We start from the raw sequence: 24,993 nt of genomic DNA, 5'->3' as shown, positions 1-24,993 counted from the left end.
TGAGGAGCATAAAGAGAGTAAAGCTGCTGCTAAGTCAGAATGACTCCTGGGAAAAACCAGGTGTTTTACCACAGTGGTCTTCAGTGTTCGTCAGGCCAAGGACCCCAAACTGAATATCGATAGTATCGATACCAAGGCGAATATCAGTATTGGATTGATACTAGCGTAGTGACATTGATGCTTTTGTTACTGTTTCTCTTTTATACTTGATAAAAACAGGTTTGTTAATAATCGACCAACTAAAGTAAAATCACAAAGTTATTCAATGATTACGACATTTCAAGTAAAAAATATCAGAATCAGTATCGGTATCAGCGATACTAGCCTTCTATTTACTTGGTATCGGATCGATACCAAAGTTCCCAGTATCGCCCAGCCCTCGTTGAGGCAGCTCCTGTATCGCTGAGTGAGTGAAGTGCTGCCTGAAAGATAATTAATTTATCCCTCAACTGAAATATGTTGGATTCATGTTAATGTGTATTTAAAGAATTTAAATTTGTGGGGAAAATTAAAAAAAAATATATAAAAATATTTAATCAACCAAAGATTTATTGACCCACCTGCTGCTGAAGACGCTGCTTTACCAGAACTGATAGATGGAAATCTTGACTTTCTCTGAAACTTCCCTCGTGAGGAACTAAATTTGGCTTTGGGACGTCTCAAATGACCAGATCAGCCTCCTGCTACAAGCCGTTGAAATCTGACCAGTCTGGTAGATTTCTGCCCAATTACCGTCTCAGATATTTCTCTTTCCAACATTTTGTAGACGACTGAACTAAGTAACAACAAACCTTAGCCGAAGACTTTTCCATATCAGTATTTCTTCTTCGATTTTTCTGTCCAACTTTCTGGAAGGTTTTTAAAGTTTGTTACAACTTTTTTTTTTCCAAACGGGTGGTGGTAACTCTGCTGGAGCGGCGCCCCGACCCAACACACCTCCCTTCCTCACAATCACACACTAATGGAGGTCGGAGCAGAACTGACGCCCTCCTCCTCCGCCTCCTCCTCCTCCTCCCCCTTCTCCTCCTCCTCCTCCTCCTCCTCCTCCTCCTCCTCCTCCTCCTCCTCCTCCCAGCTCTTTATTACAGCTACACTCCGCCGAGTCACACCTGAGTAAGCGTTCACCTCTGCTGGTCCGTCGACTCAGGAAATGTCACCGCGCCACAGCCGAGACCAACAATGCGTAGACCTCAACACACATCCAGTACAAACACACACACACACACTCTGACTTTTCTGTGGAATGGAACAAGGGGCACGAAGCCAGCGACCAGAAAAGAGCCACTGAAAATGGAATAAAACGGGAATATTGGAGATCTGTCATCAGGGTGGAAAGCCATCCTTAATAGAGCGGCTCTTTTTCCTCCTGTAAGTTCTTGAGCTCGGCTTCAGATGTTCTCATAACTAAACCGAGATAAGAGCCAGACGACTGTGAACATAACTGTGCAGGAGCAGAATGGCATTTTATTTATTCATTTATTTTCACGTTGAGCGGCGGGAGTCTCCACTAGCGACCGTGATATCAGAGAGCACGATGTACGACGAATGTACCGTGTAAAAGATGCATGTGGACGCCCACGTGACGTCAGCAGCAGAGCAGCCAAACACAGCTCAGGTCGAACTGAACACGGGTGAGAAACCACATCTGTACTGTGGTGTGTCGTTCCCTAACACAGCTGCAGATTAAATGAATACGTATTGACTCATAAGACGTCTGTTCAACGTGGAATCAGATTAGTTGAATCTGGTCGCGTGTCTCTAATCAGTGAAAAGTAATTTAAGTGGAATGTCGTCCGTCTGCTGTTTGGCTGTTTCTGATGATTTGTCCGTTTTTCCTTCTGCAAACACCACAAAGCTCATTAAACATGTTACATAGAAACCGTGGATCAGTGTTAGAGAACCAGATAAGACTTTATTCCAAGAGGGAGAAACCAGGAGGGAAGATGCAGAGATGTTTCCATTCCTCCTAGAAACACATAAAACCTAAATACTGCAATAAACAACTGGTAATGGAAACACCTACATTTCTAAAAACCTCTCAAATATATAAAACTAAAACATGTTTACGCTCTCATGAGGTGGTTTTTCAGACGTATCGATATAAAAGTTCATCACAAAAAAGCAACGGCAACACTTTTTTCACATTTCCCTGTCACCAGAGATGATGCAGACGGTCACATGACCTGTTCTTCTGTACGTGTTTCCATTGAAAGGTGTTTTGAAAATGAGCTGTAACTCTTGTGAAGTCTCGTCTTTATGTGATTTCCCATAATTCTCTTAAATTCTTATCACTTTGAAGAAGATGGACTTCAAATGAACTGGTCACATGACTCCCTGCATCATCTCTGGTGACGGGGAAATGAGAACAAAAGTGTTTCCATTGCACTTTTACAATAAACGTTTATATCGATATGTCTGAGAGCGTAAACATGTTTTAGCTTAAGATATTTCTTTCTATCTATCTATCTATCTATCTATCTATCTATCTATCTATCTATCTATCTATCTATCTATCTATCTATCCCAATAGAGATATAATCTATAAAACGTTTTACATCTCAGTGACCAAATTCCACTTGTGCACAATCACCTTTAACCTCCTGAGACCTGAGCTTTTATTTCCTCTGCATTTTAATTTCTCCAAAGTATCTGGGTTCAGTAGGACCTAAGACGTATAAAAACTAAGCATCATCTTTCAGCAGGAACTAGTAGTTTTTGTCCTCATATGTGGACACTGGGATTATGTCAATATTTACATTATAATAAAGTCACCAACGTGTGACAAAATATAAAACTGTTTATTTTAATACCTGAACATGACTGAGTAAAATAGTTGTGAACAATGAAGTCCCAACGTCCTCAAACGAGTACTTGCTAAAAAGCAACATTGTAGCTCGTTGCTGTTGACAGAATTTGTTGATTGTTCAGATCATATCAAACTAAAACCGTTAATAAGCATAAATAAATGAGTTTTAACCACAGAATTCGATGAGGGCTGGGGTATCGATCTAAATATGGATAGTATCGATACCAAGGCATGTATCGGTATTGGATCAATACTAGTGCGATAAGATTGATACTTTTGTTACTGTACGTCCAGCAAATTACTTTAAAAATGTTTTCTAGTGTTTTGTTTTTGTTGCATTGTTCCATTTTCTTATTTTTCACAAAATGAAAATTCATACAGTTAAATAGTTTTGCCTGAAATACTTGAACTTAAGGCAAACTTACAAAGTTATTCAATGATCATGACATTTCAAGTAAAAGGTATCGGCGATACCAGTAGCATTGCATTTACTTGGTATTGGATTGATACCAGAAGTCCCAGTATCGCCCACCCTACCACTAGATGGCAGACTAACATGTCCACTAATGAGGACAACGGGTCTAAATGAAGCAGAATAAGCTGCAGTTAAATCTAAATCTTAATGTCCCTAAATGAGGACGCAGGGTCTTTAATTAGCGAGTGTTTCCTGCTCCGATCAATAAGCGTCGTCTTCATGTGTCCGAGGAGCCGTTATCACTGAAACGCGTCCTCTGGGCGTCTCATTAAACGTGTTGACTTCCTGTCTCGCGGTGCAGTGATGGAGGCGGCGTTGCAGAAAGAGCGGTTGCAGGTCACACATTAAGATTCAGATAAATTCCTTTCGTATCCGTGTTTGCGAGAGCGAACAACACAGATGCAAAAACAGCAAAAACCGAGTGTCGACGTCAGGCCCCGAGTGTCGAGAGGAACCAGAGCGTCGACCAGAGCGTCGACCACAGCGTGACGTCAGGGCTCAGAAAAACAAAAAGACAGCGACGATAAAAGAGGAAACAGGCTGAGAGTTAACAAACTAGACTCAGGATGGAAAAGAAGAAGAAGGTGAAGCAGCACGAGGAGCTAAGAAGAAAAAAAAAACTCCCCGCAGGTTATAAATTATTCAGAGACGAGATGTTTTTTATGAGAGCGTGAAAAAAAAAATAAAAAATCCGACAACGTTCACTGAGCTGCAGCTCAACTCTGAGACGAACACTTTTCTCTACACACACACACAGATTGAAGGTGAGATCCAGGAGGAGGCTTCATATGCAAATGGCCCATATGTCCTGAGGTTCCCTGGACACATGGAGGTGACGGGATGTTTGTGTGTTTGTGTCAGTGGACAGCGAAGTTGTCTAAAGGACGGTTGGACGTCGGCTCTGGGAAGGTCTTTACTGTACAAACACACACAGACACACACAGAAACACACAACTATACAATATAATTAACCTGCTGTGACCCACCAGCTGCTTCCTGCCCCTCTGCTCTCACATTTAAAACTATGACACGTACGTTCGGTTAAATCAGCCTCTGAATTGTGTAGGATACAAAGAACGTGGTGATGAGTGATGAGTTACACAACTTTTAGAAAAAAAAACTTTCGTTGACCCCAGACCAAGGGAAACTGGACTCAGAGCGATTCATCCAGGAGGATTCTTCATGTTTAAATTACTTCTGATGTTATTGTCTGTTAACAACTACACATATTCACTTGTGGATGTTTTTGAGTCTCATTTTCTTCCCCAATGAACGATACTTCAACTAGAAACTTTTGGAGGTTAAACAGATGTTGACAATGTTCCTCAGCCCGTCTCCTTTGTCCAGGGACAATATTTCATTCCTTCCTTGCTTCCCTCTTTCCTTCACCCATCCTTCCTTCCTCTCCATATTTCCTTCCTTCTTTCCTTCCTTCATTCATGACTCGGTTTCTCTTCACATTCAGCTCATGGACTCATGTCCTGACATTGTTTTTTTTAGAGTTCACTGGTAGAATTCACAGTTCATTGGTCCATCAGTCAGTCCAGAATAACGACTTATTGCCTTCATCTGACTTTAACTGGACAGTAAACGCGTTACTCTGACTATAATCAGAGACACCCAGATAATGAGATTGGAATTAGTTTTTCCATGTATGCACCTAATCGGATTACAGTAGGATAATGCGTGTGTTCGTCCTCCACAAACGTTGTGCTGGCGTTTGGCCCCGGAACAAAAAGATGCAAGAAAGTCGGTCGCAGAAGAAGAAGAAGAAGATAAACAGAACCTGCACCAAAAGTAGCGTAAATCATGTAGGAGATTAAAAGAGCTGAACTATTATCCATCTGGTTGTTGTTTGAAATGTCGGTCTGCAGCATGAACGACTCTTGTTTATTATATGACGTAAAAGGTCAATTATTATTGTCTGTGAAGGTTCTCAGTCATCCAGGTCATGGTAATCCAAAAAAGCGTTGAATAAGGTCAGCTGGACTTGTAGAATTTCTTGAAGACGTTTCACCACTCATCCGAGTAGCTTCTTCAGTTCTGATGAACTAGTGGGAAATTGAGGTTTAAATAGGAAAAACTCTGTGGGTAGCACCCACCAGAAACTTGCTTGACCGTAAACTGGGGTCACTAATTACCATAATGGCTGATACTTACCTGTCCTTGAATGGGGGGGAACTGTGTGCCTAGGCTAACTTACCCTATGAATAGAGCTCTAACGAGGCTATTGTCCATGGGAACCTGGAGGCTCAATGTGTGAATGTTGTTGAAACTTCTTGGGGACAGAAGTCAAAACTGAATTATAAATAGTTGGTAAATTAAATCTCAGTCCACCTCCTCTGTTTAGAGAAGGTTTTTCCACTTTGACATAGATGGCTTCCTTAACTCCTCTCTCAAACCATCTGTCCTCTCTGGCCAGGACTTTGACGTTGTTATCCTCAAAGGAGTGTCCTTTGTCCTTCAGGTGGAGGTGGACTGCTGAGTCGTTTCCTGATGAGCTGGCTCTCCTGTGTTGGGCCATGCGCTTGTGTATGGGTTGTTTGGTTTCCCCAATGTACAGGTCTGTATATTCCTCACTACACTGAACCGCGTACACTACATTGCTCTGTTTCTGTTTAGGTGTTTTGTCTTTGGGGTGGACCAGTTTCTGTCTTAGGGTGTTTCCAGGTTTGAAATAAACTGGGATGCGATGTTTACCAAAAATTCTCCTTAGTTTCTCTGATACCCCAGCTATGTAGGGGATGGTGATGTTCTTCCTTTTGTTTTGTTCCTCTTCTCTGTCCTTCCTGGGATATCTTTTTTGAGCCTTTGACAAAGGCCCAGTTGGGATATCCGCATGTCTTGAGGGTTTGTTTAATGTGTGTTCAATTATTATTATCCCGCTGAAAAGACACATATCGCCCCCTAGTGTGGAGGAGGAGGACATGTTCCCATCAGTGTCTCCGCTGCATGTAAAGTGGGACCAGGACTGTAGTCAGAAAGTCCAATTATGAACATGGGTCCATTAAGCTCTGCGTGTAAAGGCCCAAACCAGGACATCAGCGCCCCCATGTGTCCTGGAGGGATGAGGTTCTGATGCTGGGATGCAGAGTTGGTTCATGTAGTTTTTAACCTGCTCTTGAGCACAACATGTAGAGTGTGTTGTTTAGACTCTGCAGCAGCACGAATTGTTGTTTTTATTTATTTATTTTTTTTTACAACTCCAAGGACGAGGTGCAGCGTGAACACACGTCACATGTTCACACAGTGTGTGTTTGTATGTGCAGCGTTGTCAGTTTGGCCTCGACAGACATGCAGACCTTTAATATTTGATAAGCTGCCAGATGGCACAGCAGAGCCTCTAATAACCATCTTTAATAAAGGTAGGCAGCCATGTGTGTGTTGGTGTGTGTTGGTGTGTGTTGGTGTGTGTTAGAGTGTGTATATGTGTGTGCGTACATGTGCACTGAGATGTTGGGTGGGGCGGTTTGGGGGGATTGGGTTCCTGCGATCAAAGAGTCTAACTCCAATGGCAGACACACGTCAAGAGCCAGACGCACACATCAATAATTCATCACACACACACACACACACACACACACACACTCAGCAGAAAGTTCTTCTGTAACAAAGACTAGAACAGACACAGATCATGTTCATATTCAGTTAAAATCAGATCATCTCCTCATGTTCCTCCATTAATTAAAACCATTTAGTGATTTATTGTTTGGAAGAATTTGTGCAGTTTAACCAAGAAGACGAATAAAAACCATCAGAGTTTCTCCTCCTCCTGTGTTTATTTTTATCTTCTTTTCTCAGATAAACTCTGAGTTTAATTCTTGTTGTTTTCTAACAAACGTCAGAAACTCCTGGAGCTTTTCTCACTTCAACTTTTAGTGAATGTTTTTACATTTTTTATTGTTCTCAGACCAAAAACTAAAAACTGAAATCTGAAACGAGGCAAATTAGATTTGTTGTTTATTGAAAATGTTTTATCCGAGTGGCCATGAAAGTTCTTGTTTTTGCTTAATTTCACTACATTTCTTATATTTTATTTATTTAGATTTTTTTTTTTATTTTCTTCACCTTCTTCAATCTTCACCTATTTTTCTTTTTTACTTACGGTTCTGAACAGCATTCTTTTAATGTGTCACCCAGACATTGAACTTATTGTTAAAATTCATCTCGAACATAAAGAAAATAAACCGGAGGAATAAAGAAACAGAACAATATCACGTTGAACTCAAACAGTCTCATCTTGTTCCGAAGGTTAAATAGTTTGTTAGAACTGATGAGCCAACGAGCTTAAATCGAGCAGAATGAACATGAGATTATATGTGATGAACAAAAACATAATGAACCAGGTAAAACTGTTCATTTATTGTTTAACGTAAGAAAGAAACTTTTTCTGTTCCTGAACATCTGGGAGCTCTTCGTTAAAACTCTTCCCTGATAGTTTGACCTGGATCAGTTGTTGCTCTTCCCTTCATGGCAGATTGTTCCTCTTGCTCTGCAGATGAGTTGTGTTTGAATAAAAGCTGCACGTCGCTGGAAAGAACATTTTCTTCTGATTTCATTGATAAAAGTCATTAACAACAGCGTCTTAGGAGACTAAGTAGTTTGCACTTTGTTTTCTAACTCCAGTGTTTTATCTTTAAATAAAGGCACCGCAGCTTTAATATTCTTTAGTTAATGTTCAGACTCAGTTAATGTTCATGAAAGATACATATGAAATATGTGTCACACTCACAACTAAACGTGTTGTTGTGCAGATGAGCCCTGATGGAAATCTTCAGTTCGTGTCTTATTCAGGAGCTGAGCTTTTCTTTTTTTTTTTTTTTTGAGGGGGGGGGTCTCTCTGTGAACTCTGTGGATCGGTCACGCGTGGACGGGAGTGGGGGGACCCACTGAGAGGTGTCTCCTGGTGTTAGAGGCTGAATAGTGTGGCAGAGAGAGGGAGACAGAGGGGGCGGGGTTTACACCAGAAGGCCGCTGCTATTGGCTGAGGCTGTGTGGAGGGGGCGGGGCTTGTCCCGGTTGTGGGGGGGCTCCGCTGCTGCTGCAGATCGTTTCATTTCTCAGGAGGAGCTGGACGCAGACCCAGAGCGGCTCCTGAACGCACCACAGACCCGATTCAACCCGGACCTGACAGCTCCGCCGACCCCCCCTCCCCCTCCCTCCCCGGCGCAGGACGCACGGAGCCGGGGCTGAACTGTGCGCGGACCCAGCCTCCCCTCCCCGCTCCTCTCCGGGGCTCCGGAGCTCTGCGTCCTCTCCCCGAGTGTCTCCGTGTGGATGAGGGACAGTTCTCACAAACACACGCTCACCTCCTGGATTTGGGACAATGCCACCTCCTCCACCTCCTCCTCCTCCTCCTGCTCCTGCTCCGTGTTCTCGCCGTGCAGAGCTCCCCCTCTGATTGTGCATGGATTTGTGGATGGTTTATAAACGCCCTGGATTAGGAGATGGACTGATTCTCGGCTCAGAGCAGGAGTGAAGTCAGAGCCCTGAGAGGAGCCGCGGACTCAGGTGAGGGACGAGGAATTCACTTTGCGTTTTAACGGAGAGTGTGATTGTGTCTCTGAAGGATTATTGTGGCTTTCAGCAGAAGTGTGTGTGCGCGTGTGCGCGCGCGTGTGTGTGCGTGTGTGTGTGTGTGTGTGTGTGTGTGCGTGTGTGTGTGTTGAAGTCAGGTCCATCATGTGACCTGTTTGATGAATAAGATCAAATTGAGCCACATTCTTATCCTGTGAGCCATGTTCACCCCCCACCCCCCCCCCCACCCACACACACACACACAGACACACACACAGACACACACACACACACACAGACACACACACACTAACGTTTCCCACTTTTAATCTGCAGAGAGAATAATTCAGTCTCTGCAGTGATTCCTGACACTTTCACCTATTTTTATTTTTCATTTCAATTCACAAACTAAATCCGTGTGTGAAACTCATTTCATTTAATCTTAAGGTCACGACTGGTGACCCAGTTCCTGCTGGATGCATGTCTGATAATAATAATGATAATAATAGTAATAATAATAGTGACTGCTTCTGTGGAGCCATGAAGATGCTGCGCGTTCATTTCTCCGACGTTAAGTTGTGGAATAAAACGAGAAGCGAAGGAGGAAACACAGAATTATCTGAGATTTACTGGATGCTCTTTATTGAATTTTGCTTTTATGACGACGGCAGAACTTCGACCTCCAGCTCTGGACCGTCCCAGCGAAGAGCCTCACTCAAATTTATGGCTCACATTACCAACTAGCACTTAGTTTTTACCGTCTCCTCCCTTTTATCCGTCGACTCTGTTCACTCAGTGTGAATGTGCTTCTGCATGAAATGACACGGACGATATTAAAATAGCTGCTGGTGTCAAACACACGGCCCCCGGGGCCAGAACGGTCCCACCACAGGGTCTGATCCGGCCAACAGCGTGAACGTGCACAGTGATTTTCTGTTCCTAATCTGTGCAGCATCTTTAGTGACACAGGAATGTGCTGAAATTGCATTAAATTGTTCCTAAAACGTTTTGCACAATATGAAACAACTACTTGTTGTTGTGCTGTTGCTGCAGCATAAAGAGAAACCTTGTGCTTATTTACGCCTGCAGAGGTTATTTATAGGTGTGTGTGCTGTGTGTGTGGCCCCTCAGCTGAAATGAGTTTGACACCTCCTGTGTGTGTGTGTGTGTGTGTGTGTGTGTGTGGGGGGGGGGGGGGGAAGGCTGCAGAGTCGGGAAAGCCCCCCCCTCCAAAAAAAAAATAAAAAGTGAAAGGGGAGCAAAGCATCACCCGTGCATGGATGGAGACCTTCTGCAGTATTATTTAGCAATGACGAGCAGGAGCCTCCTTAAACATTAAATGACCCTACAGTGCATGGAGAGTCCCCCCCCGTTATACATGCAGACCCATGCGCCCCCCCCCCCCCCCGAAAGGCGGGGCCATATGTCTGAACGTGTTAATAAGTGATTACTCGGTTCCACGGTGTGATATCAGCGTTGATGAAATCGAGGCTCGCAGCAAAAACCACATTCCTGTCGATTCGCAGCTCGACTCTGAAGACAACATGAGATGCTCTTTTTATTCTGCTGAAGGTGTTTTTTTTTTGGTTAATTTTTTATCTTAAACAAGCGTAGTAACGTTCTGCAGCCCACATGTATTTTTAACAGCACAGCTTTTGAACTGATCCCGGGGCCTCGCTGGTTCTGGTCGTCCGCTGATAACAGGGTTGGTGGTTCCTCCTATCTCACGTCCTCAGTGGCTGTGATTTATTTATTTATTTATTTATTTTTTTACTCTCCGATCCGATACAGATCTTTTAATATTCAGCATCTTAACCTCATGGGACTCGAGCATTTCTTTGGAATGCATCTTAATTTCTCTAAGATTAGATTAAGATCTTTAGGTATTTGGGATTAGTAGAACCCAGGACGTATGAAAAATAATCTTTGGAAGTGGGTTTTGGAAAAAGATTGTGTGGACACAGGGATTATTTCGCTGTATATTACAATTTAATTCACCAATGTGTAAAAAATTTTAAATTGGAAACGATGAAATTAAATCGTCCTCAAACGAGGACTTGGGAATTTGTGAAATTTTCATGTCATATCAAACTAAAAAAAAAAGTGAATAAATACCCTTCGCTAACAGAGCTTATGAGCTGCAACAAACATAAAATGTGATGTCCCCATATGAGGACGCCACGTCTCAGGAGGTTAAATGTCCTCATGTTGGTCCCTGTAGCTTCATGAAGTCTTTCCTTGTTTTCTCCTGGAGTCGACTGGATTCAGTCCAATAAATCTTTCTTTCAGTCGAAGTTAACGTGGAGAGAGGAGCTCGTTCCTTGTGTTCTCTACTCCAGGAATGTTCTCTAACCTTCTCTGGAAGATTTGTCTCCAGGAAACGTTCCTCTTCTTTTAAACACAGCCTTCAGTGTTGGTTGTTGTTTGGGTGCATCCTTTGGCCGAGTGTTGAACTCCATGAATCAAAAGGTGGAAGCACTGAATCCATCTCACCAAACATCCTCGTTCAACTAGTTACTGGCTGATTCACGTTTAGAGGTTGTTCTTCTTTTGGCGTCTCTGATGGTAGGAGACAAAGAGGAAGAAGAAGTGATGCTACAGGGATGTGGTTTTGGTTTGATCTGATGATTTTACGTGGCCCTAGTACTAATCTCCTAATATCCCTGGTTATGATTGTTTTATACTTTGCGTCGTGGTCTATTTTCATCTCCGGTTTGGTCTCCTCCTTCTGCTGAGAAGAACTCGCTCCCTGAACAACTGCGACAGAGTCAAGACAAGTTCCTCAAAGAGGCTAAAAGCTGCATTAAAAAAAACAAGCCCTGATCTGTATATTTTATTATCTACGGCTCATCCGTTGTGGAGTCATCGTGGCAGCGAGATAAGCGGCGGGATCCAGATGAGTCCTGTGGGGGGAGATCCTGAGGCGTTCCCGGGCCTGATGAGATATTTAATCCCTGCAGATGTCTGGGAACTCATTCTGGCCACATCCATTATTGATCTCCTTCTTTCAGTCGCTTCCCAAAGCTCATGCCCACAGGTGAGGGTTTAAAACCAGCTGGTAAATCTGAAGCTTTTCCTGACAGCTCAGCTCCTGGGGAGCTCGTGGAACTCCATCCTCCATCTCCTGCCTGTCGCTCTCACGCTCCGTTTGACTTTCACTTAGGAACCAGGGTACGGGATGATTGAACTCCTTAGGGGCATCAGCTCGCCCCCAATCTGGAGGCAGCAGTCCACGGATTTCAAGTACGGACGGGGTCTGGCTGGTTTTTGGTATTTCACGTTTGAATTAAAGGAACATTTCTTTTATTCTGTGGTCTAAAACAAAAAAAGAGGAAGTTAATTTTCTTTCTAGTAGCTTGATTTAAAAAAATAAAAGTGCAAAGAGTCAAAAACTAAAAAACAGGAAGTGGCCTTCAACATCTGGACTTTCCAGGGTCCAGGAAGTAGTTTCCATGGTGAACACTGGTTCAGATCCAAGTAAACATAGTTCTACTTCAGATTCACAGACAAAACTTCAGAGAGAAAATAAACAGACGACCAGATACGTTGTGTCAGAAAGTCTAAAATCACATCTGAATATTATTCCAGTCATTAGACCAACAGAAAAGGTTTAAAATCCCTGACTGGTGGAAACAACTTCTTCTTCTTCTTCTTTTTTTAAATTTTAGAACCAAAACAACCTGTAAACATCCAAACGTCCACAGAACCGACCTCATCATCACCAGTAGAGCTGCCCCAGATTATTTAGTCACGTCCAACCTATAGAAAGCAGCGTTAACCTCTGGGGTCCTGTTGTTAACAGCTGCTACTTCTTTCCTTTCACTCTTCCTGCCTGGAGAGATGCTGCGCAGTGGATTTCACAGCTGAAACGCGTCACGGCTTCCACGTCCTTTCCTGACTCTGTTTGTTACAGACGAGCGCCACCAGACAAAAGTGCAGCGAATCATTTTTGTTTCTGTCTCTCTCTGCCTCCACCTCCTCTGTCTGGACCTTAGACTCTATATAAACATGGACAACGTGTCCCCACTTCCTTGTATCGGCCAAACTGACGCTCTCAGGACGGTCCGAGGGCGGAGCCACGATATCGATGCCCCGCCTACACTTCTTCTTCTTCTTCTTCTTCTTCTTCTTCTTCTTCTTCTTCCAGACTCACCTGTGTTTCGATTAATTAATTAATCCTGCGCTCTGCTCTACCTTAACCAGTTACAAAGAAATGTTGGATTATACACTGAACTTATTTTTAAAAATAGTTTTTACGACTCTCACAGAGTGGTTGGCATGGCAACTGATTGTCGCCATTATGTCACATCCTTTCTACATTATATTAACAACCTAAAATAACTGAAAGCATCCTGTATTTTAGTGTTTTAGTTTGGCCCAAGTCCCGCCCACTAACATGGAGGAGGTGGAGCTTATGAGCTTTACAGCAGCCTCCAGCCACCAGGGGGAGCTCCACTAGCTTTGACTTTGTACAGTTTGTACAGTGACGCAGGTTAACTCCTCCCTTGCGTGTCCTCGAGAGCAGCATTTTAAAAAGGCAGCGGTTGTTGGAAGGCGCCGTCCCGTGGCCGTCGGCCGCAGCGACGCCACGTTCGACCCAACACCCAGGACGTGTGAAATCTGATTCACCAAACGAGGCAGAAACGTCATTTACATTTCCCTCCGTAATCCCTCCAGGCTGCTCGGCCGGAATTCCTGATGACCCGGCCGACACCCACAGAACCATTTCACACTTCACCTCCAGCCACGTCCTGTTAATACCACGCTCACTGGAGCGAAACCGCCATGCCCCCCCCTTCCTGTCCGCCGCCGTCCCTGATGCTGGAACTTCACCTGAATGTAAACTCTACATATTAACATCAGATTTATTTGTGATGTGTACTTGTAGGGAGAGCAGCTGAATAATACATGTGAGCACTAGCTTTTACACAGACCCTGAAGGTGTGGACTTTAAACCAGGCAGCGAGGGTCTAATTAAAGATTTAACGCACCGTTGCATTATGGGGAACGTAGGGTTTTTGCAGTTTGATCCGAGCTCGGAGCTAAAAGTCAGGACATCCCCATCCCCTCGACTAAATGGGTCAGGCATCACCTGATCGTTGTAGAAGTGTCAGACAGAACGAACCCGCTGAAAATAAACCCGTGACTCATTCTGCGCAGTAACACACGTAATGAAGAATTACACAAATTACTGCCACATGTACGCGGGTGAATGTGCTGCACACTTCATGGTCATCACGGTCGGCGCTCCGTGTGGCGTCGTGACCTGTTGCCGTGGTGACAGATGGCTCATGAAGCAGGAAAAGATAATAATTGTAATAAAAATAATTCTAATTCTAATGATGATGAAACGACGGAGAAAAAACAGCACATGTGCCCCGTTTATTTTATGGAAACATCTGAGGACGTTCAGGTTCGTGCGTAATTGAGGAGCTTTTTCGTTTTTGTTCCACATATTTTCATTCAGCAAAAAAAATTTGAATGAAATTGTTTGGTTTCATTTAGATAATAGATAATAGCTTGTGGGATTTTCTGTTTGAATTCACTCTGACACCAGGTCAAATGACTTGCTGCTCAGACGTTTGATATTAAATGAATGAAAGTTCCTTGTGACTGTTATTTTTAGTGTAAATCTGTCAGTTCTTTGAATTATGTGATGCATGTAGCAGCGTCTGAGTCTGCAGAGCTGCCGTCGTTGTATGATTCCTTTAGTGCATGTACAGTAGAAGATGAACAATGTGACGCTGTAAAAACTAAATGCAGCCTTTACATTGAACCTTGTGGATTTGTGTGCAGACGTAAACCGTAGGAAATGCAAAGACTTAATGAGAGGACGGAGCAATTGTCCTGACACTCAACCAATACGTAAATACCGTCCACCTCCATCGTTTCTGAAAAACATTTGCAAAACAACTCCTGAATTCGGACGTTATTGAAAAAGAAGAAGAGGGTGAGGTTCATGTGGACTCTTCTCATGAAGGAAGTTGCCTTATTTGCAAACATTATAAATGTTATAATGAAGCGACAGAAACGGGCGCCGCCGTGTGACCAGATCTGTGTGAAATGGTTCACGATCGTAGACGAGCGTTAAATGTGAGAACTTTTGAGTTTTTCTATCTTAGGTTTGGAGTTAAATTAGAAAAAAATACTCAGAGATTGATTATATTGATTCTTATTTGTCGTCTGGATTTCACTACGAGTCGTACCTCAACTGAAACTGGTAGAAAACACCCCTGTATCACTGGACCGTCCTGCAGCCAATCAGAGCCATTTAGGGGGAAGCTGCTTTTCTGTCACATTAAGCTCCGCCCCCAAAGTGATTTGATTGGCCCTGCAGATCTTTGCAGGAGCAGAATCACTTCCCAACAAGGTTCCAGGTTATTCGGATCCATTTTGTCAGAGAACGTTTAATAGTTTGAAACAGACCATAACTCACAGAGTTAACAGCACCGACGACGTTCTGACGAACAGAGCTGCTGTCAATCACAGCTGTCAATCATGATAACATGCAGCCTTTTTATCGCGTCAAATAATGAACTCTGCAGGGACGTGTCATCTTTAAATCATCTTTAAATCATTTTTAAATCTCCGGTTTTATAGTTGATTTACAGTTTGTTCTAATTAACAACCTTTATTCATGTTCTGTATGAATATCTGCTGTTTTCATCAGAAAGGAAGTAAAATACTGTGTGACTTTGTGGCTTCTGTCTGACTGAAGCATGTTATTGAGTCAGAACATCTTCTGAAGCCTTTACACCTTTTAAAGAATCACATCGGCTGCTTTAACGCTCTGACCTTTACCAAGACGCTTTCAGGTTCGGCACATTTTACACTTATAGCGAGAATAAGAAGCAGTTTGGCCTTTTTGAAAATGTAATGTTTTAGCAGGAAACGGCAGAAGGACCAATCCCAGGACACACAGGACACAACCAGCAAAGGCAAGGTGAAGTAGTAAAGTTCACTTTAATGCAGCGCACGGTGATGAACAAAAAGTGCTGCGGTCCAGGCAAATAATACAGAGTTCAGCAAAAGGCCAGAAATCATGAGCAAACAACACAAGTAAAATATCTGGGGAAGAACAAGAGCAACAGGAACTGAGAAAAGAAGGAGGGAAAAGGACAAACTGGGAAACGAGACACAGGTAAAACTAATGAGGGCGGAGCTAATAAAGACAGAAAAAAACAGCACCAAGCGGATGAACGTCTGATTTACCACAATGAAGTAAAGACACAGAGGACACAGGGCGGTAAAATACTTTCTGGAACACCTGGCAAGACAACTCCATAAAATGGGCGGGGCAAGAGTCTCCAATTTAGATTTAAAGCCAACGACACATGAACACGTTGAGAAAGACCCTCTGGTATAAGGATTATTCCTATTAATCCAGGAAATAAGCAAACACGAAAGAAGAGACACTTTAAAAGCAAAACAGGAAAGAAAAACTTAGAAAAAAGGATATTTTTGGTACATGTGAACGTGGCCTAAAAAACAACATTTTCTCATTTCTTTACCACAGTGCAGGGCCTATGCTGTAGCCGACAGGATGAGCTACACAGTTTTTAACGTTTATACTTGTACGCTGGCGCGTCGGCATCGTTCTGTAATCACGCCGCTAAAACGCCACACAGCTGTTTCGTTTCTCTTGAGTGCACTTGAAACTATTGTGACTGGAACCGAGTGTCTCGTGTTGGAGTTGGAGCTAATGAATGTTGAACAGTTGCTTTTACTGAGACGACTGCAGCAAAGAAAACAGAGGAGACGTCTGAGCAGATGCTGTGTTGGAAGCAGAAGGAGGCTGAGAGATGTAGAAATACGTTTGAGACCAGGCTCAGCTGTAGTTGTTTGTAGTTTGCGTTGTTGGGTGAACATCAGGCCCATAGGCTCCATCTGAAAAGACACATATCGCCACCTAGTGTGGAGGAGGAGGACATGTCCCCGTCAGTTATTCCATTATCTCCGTTGCATGTAAACTGGGACAAGGACCACATTCAGAAAGTCTAATTCTGTGAATAGCTCCATTTCTGTATTAACCACACCCACTTTCATTTTCTGACCAATCACAGAATAGTAACCAAACATCACACGGGAAAAACGTTCTGCCGGGTTCATGTGTCAAGAGCAAGATGCGAGAACAAAGTTGTCACATCCTTCAGAGGCAGCAGCGATAATATTCTGCTGCACCACAAATAACGTAGCTTTTTTATTTGCATACAGAGAGAAACTGAGATCAGACCTCAAGTGTTGGCTGGGGACGCGTACGGAGACACATTTTAATGGCACCAGCCAGGTGTGAACACAGGTACTTAAAGCTTGTCACACTTGTTATCAGATTTCCCAGGACGGGTGTTAACGCGAGGCCTGAACGGGGCCGGAGAGAAGAATAAAAACAGGTCTGGATGTTGGATGTAGATCCTGCGTTAACTTCTGGAGGAAGCCAGACTTCATGTTTCCTTCTGTTTCCTCGCTAACGTCCTCGCAGGTCACAGACACAGGAGCGAAACCTTTGTACTTTTATTGCCTGAATCAATAATTTAATTCTTCCAGTTCTTTGTTCTTGTTTCTCCGCCGGTTATTTGATTCTCCTCCATCACGCCGACATCCTGCAGCAGCATTTTAACTCACGTTTGACTCCGGCTCCGCTCCTTAATGAGCTCTTTCCTGCTCCATTGTGCGCTGAACTGAAAAGTGGACCTAACCATTAAAATGGGCCTGATCAATATTTCAAAGGTATATCCAGTATAGCATTAAACCTTACAAGCCCTGCTGAGTGAGCCTTAATGCATCCGCGACTCGAGTCATTAAATGTTTTATTCCTCCTGTATCAACCATAAACTTTTGTATTTCACAGCACTTTTTTTTAAAAACATTTGAGGATTACGCTTCATCTTCTAATGACACACATGAAAGGTTTGAGAGAATAAAAGTCGTCTTCCATTAAAGGATACAGCTGGTCCTCTTCTGTAATTTGTCTTATAGTTAAATCAGATTCCATGAAAAGACCAGAGTCAGAGTCAGAGTCAGGGATTGTAACGTCCAGTCACAGTGAGTTTGTGGACTAACTAAACCAGACAGATAACTTGGGAGAGAAAACACATTATTAGGCTCTTTATTCGAGCAAAAATGTCCAATGATGGGTCTGAGCAGCAGATTTGTTAATGAGTGAGGTCAGAGGAGACAGGAAGGCCCACAGTGAGGCTCCATCTAAGGCTTCATGAGTCAGGATCTCACACTGGAGAGGCTTTTCCCTCGCGCTGTCAACAAATGTAGCTCATCCTATGAACAAAGAAACAGATTACGCAACTCCATTCCTCTTTAATTACACAGCAGGAACTTTCCCAGGGACAAGGAACCTTTGGAGGATCTCAGCGGGGATCAGGGTCTTAACTAAAGCCCCATCTCAGGGGGTAGAGCTTTTCAAAAGAACGGGAACTTTTGAGCTTTGGCTGAGGGTTCGCAGCGTGTCCTTCCCCGGTAACTCACAAAATGCATTTGCTTTCCTTCACCCTCTAATGACAGATGTATTTTAAACGTGTTTCCGAGTCCCGTGCACCGACCACATGAGCCACACTTCCCTGACAAAACTAGTTGCATACAATTTGATATTGGTCATTCGCCCCCTGCTGGATTTACCCATGCTTTGCAGCCAGTAACCGGAGTTTGGCGGCCATTTCCAAAATGGCTGCTGTCACGGACTAATTTTCCATTTACTTTGAAAATCTTATGTCATTATTAGGTGACGAAAATTAAATATCATTACCCATTATTTCTGTATGAGGATTTACTTGAAACAACCTAAAAGTACTTCATACTTTATACATCATGTTATGGTAAAATGATGTTGAAAGGTGTGGACCATGTATCGACAGGTGACTGATGATGATGATGATTGATCAGGCTGAAGAAGTTCTGTCCTGGGAAACGTTGTTAAGTCACTAGTAGCCTGGAAGCGAGTGATCGATACTGAAATATCGATACCAGGTCTAACATCGATTCTCGATATCAAAATATCGATAGTTTGGATACTTCAGTCATTGGAGGTGATGTAGAAACACAGTGGAAAGTAACTAAACTACTGAGTTGTGGCCACACAACAAACCTTGTGAAACACCTCAGGTTAAACACAGAATACGAGACGTTTATGATGAGGAGGACAGAAGAGGAGAGAACTGGGTCACAATTAAGATATTTTCACATATTTTGTGTGATTGTGTCTCTGTTTGGTTTTGTGTTGTTGTATTAGCTCGGCTATATACTAAATGAGGCCACTACCTCAATATACCTCAGAGTTTAAAATAAATAACTAGATTACTCTGATGTCTTGTATTATTTATGAAGCTATAATCTGAAATATTTATATATAATTGTATTTATATATAATTTAGGTTTTGACACAAAGTATCGTCGATACCAGCCTGAATTTTACTCAGCATTGGATCGTAAAGGAAATCAGTGGTATCAAACATCACTATTGGAAGGTAGCTCAAATATTCGTAGATGAAAGTTGCTCTGGAGTTTCTCCTTTAGGACGTGGTTTTGGTCCAGAAACAATGTGGGCGGGGCTTAATGGCTTAATGTGGCGATGGACACAAAAGTAGAAGAGAAATGTTGAACCTCGACTTAGAAGGAAAATGCTGCAAAGACAAGAAGCTAATATTAAATTACACCAGCTAAAGGTTGTAAAACAGCTGTAACACCACGGAGGCTCCTGTTGATTCATGGGTGACAGGTTCCTGCAGCGTTCGTTATTTGATGCTATGAAAAGCCTGTATGTTATCATGATTGACAGCTGTGATTGATAGCGGCTCTGTTCAGACATCAGGACGTTGGCAGTGCTATTAACTTGATTTATTTCCAACCAAAAAACATTCTGTAGTAAATTCACTTGGGAGTGTGCCCAAACTAAAACAGATTTGTGGTTAAAAGTTGGTCTGGAGTCTCTCAGTTGGGAACTGATTCTGCATCAGAATCTTATTATGTTTTTCATTAATACTTTTTTGTGTTGTGAACTTCCTTCCCTTTGTTAGAGAATCTTTCTCCATTAAAATCTGTCTGTCTCAAATGTTTTGCGGTCCCCACACCAACGAAAAGCAGATATCACCATGACGACAGGGTTGTTTTTCTCCAGAAGGTCTTATACAACTATTTTAATTTACTGAACATGTCACGCAAACTGACATTTTTAAAGCCAACTTCATGTTTACAGCTTTGAGAAACCAAAACAACGTTGTAAAGTCAAAATGAAATGAGCTGAAGCGTTTCCACATTCATGGCGTCTCTCCAAAGCTCCCATCAGTCTCCATAACGTCCGCCGCTCTTAAAAATCACAGAAATGCTCTTAACGCGACTTCACGATCCAATAAACGGCAATAAAACTTCCATCAACAAACATTTTTCACGATGCACCGTTAAGCCAAATGTAGGAAAGTGAAAGCGGCGATAAACCAGCGTCCTGACGGCACAGACGCACTCGCGCTTGTTTAAATCCTCAGTATTGGCAAAAATAAACCTGACAAACAGTCGATCAGCTGAAACACAAACGCAGCAAACAGATAATGAGCTAAAATCAATCAGAGCTTCACATGTGATGTTCTCACAGGGACCAGCTTCGGCCGGACAGGCAGGTCTGCAGGAGACGGCGAAGCTCGGATCTGGTTCTGGAGATGTTCTGAAAGGATGTTTGTGTCTCCTCAGACACAGACGGAGGATTTATGAACGTCTGCTCGGTTTCTCCCAAACAACAGCTGAAGAGTCCAAAATGTTTAGATAATGTTCATGTTTATAAGAAAACCCATTTGATTTAGTGGCTGCAGCTGCATTCACTTTATTTTAATTAAAGTTTTGAAGTAAACTGGAATCATTTGTGCAAATTGTTAAATTAATTATTTACATTCTACACCGATCAGATTGTGTAGTTCTCCCTCATGGTGACTCACCAGAGAATGGACATAGACCTGCTGAGGAAGGTTGTTATTGGAGGGGTCGTCTTTAAGGGGAGGGGCCTCTGGATACTTGATCAGTTTGGGATCTAGTGAATTTAGAGGCCAGGTCAACACCATGCGCTGTTCTTCATGTTTTTTAAAATTGTTCCTAAACTTTTTTTGTGGCTGCATCCTGCTGTCATCAAGGAGTGTCATTGCTATGAGGGGTGGGGGTGGTCTAGTCTAGGTGGGTGCTACACGTCTAAGTAACATCCACATCAATGAATACCAGGTCCAAAAGTTTCCCAGCAGAACAGTGTAGTGTCACAAGATGGTTTAAATGTTATTCACTTCTCCTGTCAGTGGTCATAATGTTGTGGCTGATTGGTGCATAGGTTTTTATATGGTCAGTTTTGGAAAAATCCATGTTCGTGCCCCCCCTCGGTCCTAATGTACATTTCTTTAGTTTTTGAAGTGTCTGCAGAGTGTTTGAGTGGTGGCTGTGCAGGTATCTGCAGGTCTCTGCAGGTATCCGCAAGTATCTGAAGGTATCCGCAGGTATCTGCAGGTATCTGAAGGTATCTGAAGGTATCTGAAGGTATCTGCAGGTATCTGAAGGTATCTGAAGGTATCTGCAGGTATCTGAAGGTATCTGTGTGCGCAGCTAAATTTAAATATGAATTAAAGGACATAAACAAACCTGACGACTGTTTGAAAGACGACAGCGAGAACATTTTCTGGCGAGGGATAAAAGCGAGGGATGAATCTCTGCTCCACCTCCATCAGAGTCGGCGCTGGTTTTATTTTTAGACGTCCTGTTGTGCAACAGAGCAGAAGAGGCGGGAGAAAAAAGGAAAAATAAAAGTGGAGATACTGTGAGGACATGTGGAGAAAGTACGGCACGGGAGTCACGGGTCCACCTTCTGGCAACGGCTTCCATTGAAGTGAGTCTGAGTGCAGCGTGTCGGGGTAAATCTGTGAAAGCAGAGAGCTGAGGCCGCCTAATGTGTCCTTCTGCTCGGTCAAACGCGTTATTTATTTCTCATTGTGTGTGGCCACGGGCCGTAAATATATCTGTAATTACCCACCCTGCCATCAGGTGGGGTTAATGGAGAAACCATTAGCACGGAGGGACGGTGGAGGCTCAGAGCGAAACAATGAGAGGAAGAAAAGGAGGCAACACGAGCACATTCAGCAGATACCAGTCGATAATTCAGCTGCTCTTAAATCTGTTTACTGCTGAGATCAGGTCAGCATCTGGTTCACAGGAGGCTGAGGTTCTGGATTTATTCACGGAGTCACGTGAAAACACCTCACACACACATGAAAATGGCTCTAAGAAGCAGAGCAGACGGGAGGAATTATTTTGTGGACTACTTTCGATGGCGGATGTGTACATATTTGGAATGAGCTGTGACTTAAATCTAGTCTGTGGGTTTCTAAGGAGAGGATGCATGAAATGGCACGAAGAGGATTTAACCGTGGATGTTGAGAATCCATTTGTGATCTCCCGAATGAAGATCGGTTTAAATAAATAAGTTAAGCTTTTTTTTTTCCAATCCATGCGTTAGTTTATATGTAGAGCGGCTTCAAACTGAACCGTTTCCATGGACGCTAAAATAAAATGATCTGATCAGATTCAGGTGTTTACATCAAACTTTAGGACTGTACTGATAAAAAAAAGAAGGTTCCTCTGCTGAGGAGCATGAAATAAAACAGGAGAAGAAGAACTTTCTCTCTGGTCCTGAATGTCTGGAGTAGAAGAAGATGAGCCGAGATATTTCCACGTCTCCACATGGGTCCCAGCTTGGTTCATCTTCTCAAATATTGGTTGTTTGCAAAGATGAACCAAAAAGATGAACTAAGCTGCTTCGTCTGTTTTTCTACCTCCATGTTTCGGCCGGATGATATATCGGGCCGATATTTGCGTTTTTTATTGATACGGCATAAATACGTGGGTTTGTTCACCAGTACATTTATATATATATGTTTTTCCTCAGCTAGTTTTACAGACAGGCACATCCACAGGCAGCTCTGTGCTGATGGAGGTGCAGGTGCAGCCCATACATTGCCCCTCCCCCATTAGAGTACCATAAATGTTTATGCTTTTGGTTAAATTGAGACTTGTAACATTTTTTATCATTGTGTAATTTTTATCATATAAAACTCCCCGTCCTCCTCCTCCTCCTCCTCCTCCTCCTCCTCCTCCCTCTCCTCCTCCTCCTCCTCCTCCTCCTCCCCTCCTCCCCGTCCTCCTCCTCCTCCTCCCCCCCCCCCTCCTCCTCCTCCTCCTCTTCATCTGGCTTTGTGAAGTGAAGCAGAGCGATGCTGCCGCTGAGCTGAACGCCTTCAGCTGCTCCACGCAGGAGGACGACTCTGATTTCATGGCTTTCATAGAGACCCCCGCTGCTTCCCTCCCTCTGTTCCTCCCTCTGTGCTGTATGAAAGTGAGTGTAGATCCGGGGAAATGAAACCTTTCGCTGTCTGTCTGACTCTGACTTTACATTCACTGCGACTCTGCTGGTGACGTGTCCCGGTTCAGTTTTTTAATCTGTTTGAGGAAATGTTGATGATTGTATGTAAATGTTCCTGGAAGCTTCTACAGTCAGACGTTCGGTGACGTTCGGGGCAAAGATCTGCTCTGAGATGTGGTTTGAGGTGTGAGAGGAGGAGCTGGGAGTTAATGGTTAAATGGACGGAGCCTTTTCTCTGTTCTGAGAAGCTGATGCACATTATTCTGGATTCCTGGTAATGAGGCGTCACGTAAAAAAACAGCAGGTGTTTATCGGGACATGAGTTCCCGGCCTCCGCCTCCGCCTCCATCCTCCATCCTCCGTCCTCTGAGTCTTAGTCTGAGTCTGAGTCTGGTGCAGTTTTAGTCTCGTATTAGTTGATGACAAGACTTTCTGCATTTTATTATTGTATTTATTCAAAATGCAACTAACAACATTACTTTCACACGTCATCTCTGACGTTTATTTTCAGATACTTCAAGTTAGAGTGCGATAAACACAGTTATTCTAAAGCACAGTGACGGCTGAACACATCTTCCTGGGATAACTTGTCAACAGGGCATCAGATCTATTTTCAGATTTTACACAATCTTCCAACAGTTTTTATTATATTATTTATATTTTTATTATTTTATTTTATTATTTATTTATAATTTTACCTTTTATACACAGGAAGGACAGTTTTATTTAAATTAAAAATTAAAATAAATTCAAATTTTAATTATTTTAATTATTTGTATATTTTTATTTTATTTTTTATTATTTATTTGTTTATTTAAATTTAAATGCTCATCCGTTATCCACTCTGCTGTCCAAATATTTGTCAGTAAAAAGTCAGAAGGAAATAACGTCATGTAGTTTGTGAAGTTCTTCTTTAACTTCATAGTTCACTGACCGACCTGATGGAGGCTGAATAAATAATACAAATAATCGCCTCATGCTTCTTATTCATTCCAGTGACGGGGACATTTTGAAAGAGAGTCAGCCGATAAAAACAAGTCCTGTACTTTAAATGTTCCATATTCAGATAATATTACAGTTTTTATCATCAGATATTAGTTTTAACTTGTCGACGTCTCGTCTCCAGTTACAGAAAACTGTTTTTTTGATAAATGAGTTTTCGAGCGGTGACGAACCTTTGTGACTGGAGTCACGCTGGATTTGATTAAGACAGTTTTATTCTTCTCACCTTTTATCCGTCCTCTGAAATAAAACACAAGCCAGGACTCGTTTTTCATTCGCTGTGTTTTGTGTTTCTTTCTCGGCTGAATATTTCTGCTTTCACTCACAGTCTTTACACCTTAAAAGGATTTCTCAGTCAGTCCGGGTCTGCAGCCAAAGACTGGATCTGGAGTAGCTTTGTTCCATCTGTGATCCACCTTTGGTTAATGGTGGATTAAATACGCTACAGGCTAAAAGTTTCTATTCACATGCTTTAAATACCAGCCTGAGTTCTGTGTGTGTTGGGATGTATTTACCGCTTTGATCAGACTTCGCTTTTATTGACATGAGTTTTAGGGTGGAGAAGATTTGTCGAGTTGAGTCACAACTTCAGTGCAAAAGTTAAAAAAATCGAATCACAGTTTGCATTATTCACTTTAACTGATGCCTGATAAGTTTCTCTTTATATAATAATCATCATTCATTCATTTGATGCAAAGTAAACAAATTAAACTATGATCTGTTTTATACTAATTTGCTCTTGCTTCCAAGATCCTATAAATGTTTATATCTTAAAAATGGTTCTGTCCTGAGTCCAGGTCA

The 24,993-nt window shown here is 42.6% G+C and overlaps 1 protein-coding gene across 1 annotated transcript in view; it reads left to right on the top strand.

Annotated features, from left to right (window-relative positions):
- Positions 1-8,369: 8,369 nt before the first annotated feature.
- large2 (LARGE xylosyl- and glucuronyltransferase 2) overlaps positions 8,370-24,993 on the top strand; it is a 91,153-nt gene continuing 74,529 nt past the window's right edge. Inside the window, exon 1 of the mRNA XM_047581102.1 lies at positions 8,370-8,792. The gene's annotated coding sequence lies outside the window, so the exon portion shown is untranslated. The remainder of the gene's footprint in view (positions 8,793-24,993) is intronic.

This window comes from Mugil cephalus, chromosome 3, assembly GCF_022458985.1.
Source record: "Mugil cephalus isolate CIBA_MC_2020 chromosome 3, CIBA_Mcephalus_1.1, whole genome shotgun sequence".
Lineage (NCBI taxonomy): Eukaryota > Metazoa > Chordata > Actinopteri > Mugiliformes > Mugilidae > Mugil > Mugil cephalus.
The sequence above is the reverse complement of the archived record's forward strand: the minus strand, read 5'-3'. Positions and strand labels throughout refer to the sequence as shown.